This window comes from Furipterus horrens, unplaced genomic scaffold (assembly GCF_987537825.1).
Source record: "Furipterus horrens unplaced genomic scaffold, mFurHor1.1.pri manual_scaffold_7, whole genome shotgun sequence".
Classification (NCBI taxonomy): domain Eukaryota; kingdom Metazoa; phylum Chordata; class Mammalia; order Chiroptera; family Furipteridae; genus Furipterus; species Furipterus horrens.
Window position 1 is genome coordinate 112438238 of NW_028327177.1, and position 4953 is coordinate 112443190.

At 42.0% G+C, this 4953-nt stretch overlaps 1 pseudogene; it reads right to left on the reverse strand.

Moving 5' to 3' along the window:
* Positions 1-1074: 1074 nt before the first annotated feature.
* On the reverse strand, positions 1075-1973 carry LOC150005072 (CUE domain-containing protein 2 pseudogene; annotated as a pseudogene).
* Positions 1974-4953: the final 2980 nt, after the last annotated feature.

Genomic DNA, 4953 nt, shown 5'->3' on the forward strand with positions numbered 1-4953 from the left:
ACATTAGACTTCATTATAGGGACTATAGTAACCAGAAGAAAGTGGAGTAACATCTCCTACTTGCTAAAAGAAAATACTTGTCAACATAGAATTGTATATTCATCTTCACTATAATTTCATAATGAAAGTAAATGTCTTTATAAACATTTTCAGACAAAAACAGAGAAGAGTTATTGCTAAGAGAACTTTGCTGAAGGATTTTCTAAAAACAGAGGCACTCAACTCTGGCTGCTCATTGAAATCACCAGGAGATACTTACAAAATATTGATGCCTGTATTATACACTCAGAGATATATATTTCCTTGTTCTGAGATACAGACTGGGAATTGAGATTAAAAAATATAACTGGATGATTCTAGTGTGATGTCAAGTTTGGGAATTATTGGTATAAAAAGGATGCACTTCCCTGGCTGGTGAGACTCAGTGGTTGAGTGTCAGCCTGCAAACCAAGTGTCACTGGTTTGATTCCCAGTCAGGGCACATAACTAGATTGCACGTCAGGTCCCTAGTTGAGGGCGCGAGTGAGAGGCAACCACACAGTGATGTTTCTCTCCCTCTCTTTCTCCTTTCCCTCTCTCTAAAAATAAACAAACAAACAAATAAATAAATTTAAAAAAGATGCACTTCATGAAGAATAAAATTAAATGCAAGAAGTAATGATGAACACGTAACTGTTAAGTATATGATTAAATCTAAATATTTATTGACTGAATAAAAAAATATTGACTATAAGAATTTGAAAGCATCATAGAACTAGATTACTAGACAGAAATAACCTGTAAAAGGTGATGAAGGTGACTGGAAATTCAAGGCATTTAAGTTCCTTTTATTATTCAAAAGGAGGATAGATATACTAACTTTGTTAAGTAATTGTTAAACTTTTTTTTTTCCCTTGGAGCCCACCTTTACTATGCCTGTGGGCAGCTCCAAGAGGTTAACACAGTGGCGCAAAGAGATAAAAGAAGGGATAGAGAAGGGGTCAGGAGTTTGGGTGGCCCTGTGTGGGGTTGTAGGGCTCCTGCATCCCTCTGGGACCTGAGCCTAGAAGGCTCTAGCAGAGTTTGGTGAACGCCTCAGTGGAAGTGATATTTTCTGGCTGACTTGAGGTTGATGTAAGTGGATTTCATCTCCTCGACCTCCGGGTTCTGCACATCATCGAATCTCCCCCGCTTGGTGCTCACTACCTCGTTGTCGATGTATCAGATCAGTTTCTTGGGGGCCTCCCTGGGAGCCATGGGCCCGTGAATCTTCTGATCCTCTGAGCTATCCACCATCATGTACTTCTGTAGGATGAAGGACTTCAGCTCATCCTTTTGGGGCCCTCTGAGGCGCCTGGGCACGTCCTGCAGAGGCAAAGCCTGGTCTAGACTCTGGTTGGGGCCATTCCAGGCTGGAGGCCCTTCTTTCTTCCCTTCTACCAGCATCTGCACAGCTTCTTCCAAGTCCCCCCGAGCTTTGGCCAGCACCCACTGGGCATGCTCCACTAAACAGGTAGGGAACACCTCCAGAAGTACATCCACCCCTGGCAGCAGCTCCTCCTCAGCACTGGCTGCCTCATCTTGGGTGTTGCCAGTAGCAGAAGCCCTCGTCTCTTCTTTGAGCTTTTCAGGCTGCTGCAGGGGCTCTGGGGAGATGGGCACCTGACTGTGAACCTCAGAACTCAGTGGTTGCAGGTTCTCTTTGTTCCTGGCACCACTCAACTTCCCTTCCCCAAGAGCTTCTGCATCATGTCCCCTATTGTACCCCTTGGGATGTGGGTGAAGCCAAGCACATAGACTTCCATCATCTCAATGAAGTCCTCCATATAGAAGTTCTCCTCTGACTGGCCTGAGGGGCCCAAATCCTCCAGGACCCCAAGCACATAGGAGAAGATGACCTCATCCAAGCTGCTGAGGTCAGCCTCTGGGAGGTGCACCTGGACAAGGGCAAGGAGAGCAGCACTGACAATCCTCTCCAGCTTCATGCTTTCTCCTCTTCTGCTCCATTAGGTGCCGCCAGCGGCTTGTCCCACGTGGTGCAGTTCTCTAATTGTTAAACATTTAAGCATAATACTAAAACAGTAGGAATATAATATGGTTGGCGTGACAAGGAAAACGAGGGTGAGAAGATTGAAAGTCCAAGGGCTGAATGACTTTGGGGTAAACTGGCTTCACACATTGGGAGACAGCATTTAGGTGGTAATGATTAGCAGCTGAGTTGGATCCCAGGCGAGCAATGACTGATGAAGGTAGAAAATAATTAGACCATCTATCTAATAAGAGGATAGAGAGACCAGAAGAGCAAGCAGAGGACTGAGTGTGGGTGTTCACATTTAGGGAGCATAGGGAGGAAGTAACATCAGAGAAGGGAAAGAGAGACTAACTCTGATTCACATAAGTGGGGATTCTTTGCATTGAGGTCATTTTCAAAGCGAACCTTTAAGATGGGGAAAACATAGAACTTCCTTTCAAAGACTTAGTTTACATTACTGTTTGTCTTTTTATTGATGGATGTAAGTGCTTAGAATGTCACCACTTATACTACTCTATTTTTAAACAAAAATGAGTTTTGAATGGTTATTAAAAAGAAGATAAAGAGGCTATTAGGTGAGAACTCCTTCATTGTTTTCCTTCCTAACTTTATATATCATATCACTTCATCCAGCCTCATGGTAGGTTTGTGGTGGATTAAACATGGCTGCAAATTTATTGATACTTCTCACATCAAGAGATAAGGTTTATTCTCTTCTCCCTTGAATCTGGGCTGTTTGTGACAGTCTTGACCAATAGAGTAAGGGCCCAAGGGACACAATTCCAGTTCTAGGTATAGAGTTTAAGAAAACTGGCAGCTTCTGCCTTTGTTTCTTGGAGCCCTGAGCCACTACACAATGTGTCCAACTATCCTGAAGTCACTATTTGAGAAGCTCAAGCCATATGGTGAGAACCTGGAGGATGAAATTCCATGCAAAGAGAGAGAGAGAGAGGCCAAGGATCATAGAGGTCTCACACATTTGAGCAAAGAAACTATCTTGTAAGTGGATCATCCTGTCCCAGCTGTCGCAGCTGAAAATATGTGGATCAAAGGGAAATAGCCCATCTGAGCTCTTCAGCATTCCTCATTTATGATATCAAATGAGAGCAAAACAAGAAGATTGTATCAGGCCACTCAACTTTGGGGTAGTTTGTTACACAATAAAATATCAGAACAAAGCCGCTCCTTTCAAAGGCTAATAACTACGGAGACCCTGGAGCCCACTGCTAGAACCATCACCGTTTGGCTTCCTTTGTCTTCTCTAGTATTTTTTATACCCTCTCTCTCTTCATTCTTCAGACTTTTACCCTTAGATTACAAATATAGTTCAAAACACTTCCCCCATGGTTTTGCTTTATCTCTGTCTACTGAAATGTCTTTAACTCTTCTCATTGGAAGATTTGCCATTTGTACCATTTGTAGTTCAAGTTATATTTACTGAAGCCTTATTACATCAGCCCAGTGGAATGCATGAGAATTTGTGAAAAATAAACTGTAGACTGTTGTGCTTATAATGTAGACATTTTAAAAGAAATGCAGTTTTTATTTTCAGATAACACAACAATCCACATTAACTGTTAAGTGCTTTTAAGTTGACATTCATCTAAGCTTGCTTTTATGAATAGATAACCCATTTATAATTAGCAATGCCAATTAATTGGCACGCAAACAATTAAAGTGATTACAGTGCTAAAGTTCTCAAGAACAGTTTTTCCTAAGTCGGTTATAGACAAACCCTTTCTGACCCTACATCTTGTTTTCATGAATAAACTGCTGAGGAAGCCTCTCTTTATAGATGGTGCATGAGGACATTTTAACTTGGCCATGATCAGATAGCGCTGATTTGGAATAACTGAGCCCCACTTACAAAGAATTTATTGTAATCTGATTTCCTCAAATGAACACTTTTTTAAAAAAATTTAAATTATGCATGTTTTTAGCCTCCTACTATATATTTACTGTACCCTTTCCCTGACTACCACCACCTCAGCCACCACCCAAGGCCTCAGGAAACTTGAAACAGTCAAAATTCCATCCAGATCTCTGTTCTTTTCTAGTTCTTTTATCTATCTTATACCCTAGAAAATGGATAAAAATGAAGGGTTTTATCTTATATGGCTGTGACTCACATTTAACCTATAGAGTATACCAGAAATGACATTGCGTGATTTCTGAGGCTAAACCAAAAGAGACATATAGTTCCTGCCATGTCCACCGAAACATCTCCTTTTGAGGCTCTGAGCTGCCATGTAAAACTAGCAACCCCCTTGAGGCTGCCACAGTGTGAGGAAGCCCTGACCACTTGCAGAGGCATGTAGGGGTTCTCTGATTGACAGTTCTAGCTGAGATCCCAGGTAGCAGCCATCAGCAATACCAGACATGAGTGAAAATGCCTGAGGTTGTTTCCATACTCCAGCCCCTGTGTCACCCCCCAGCCTTCAAGTCTTCCCAGCTGAGGCCCCAGATATGCTAGAGCAGAGATTAGCCATCTCTGCTGTGCCCTTTCCAAATTTCCAACTCAAAAGTGCGAGCGTAATAAAATGGTCACTGTTTTATTCCACCAAATTTGGTTTGGTTTATTATATAGCAATAGTAACTGGAAGAAAGGCTTTTTCCTTCTTGGCTTAAGGCTCTTTACAATGTCCACCTCTTATTTTTTCCCTTTCACATGTTTTTTTTTGTGTTAAAATATATTTTTTAAAAATAATTTATTTGTTTGTTTGTTTGTTTGTTTATTTATTTTTAGAGAGAGGGGAAAGGATAAAGAGAGGGAGAGAAACATCACTGTGTGGTTGCCTCTCACTTGCGCCCCCAACTGGGGACCTGATGAGCAACCTAGTCATTTTCCCTGACGGGAATCGAACCAGCGACACTTGGCTCGCAGGCCGACATTCAGTCCACTGAGCCACAGCAGCCAGGGCAAAATATCTTATGCTATACTG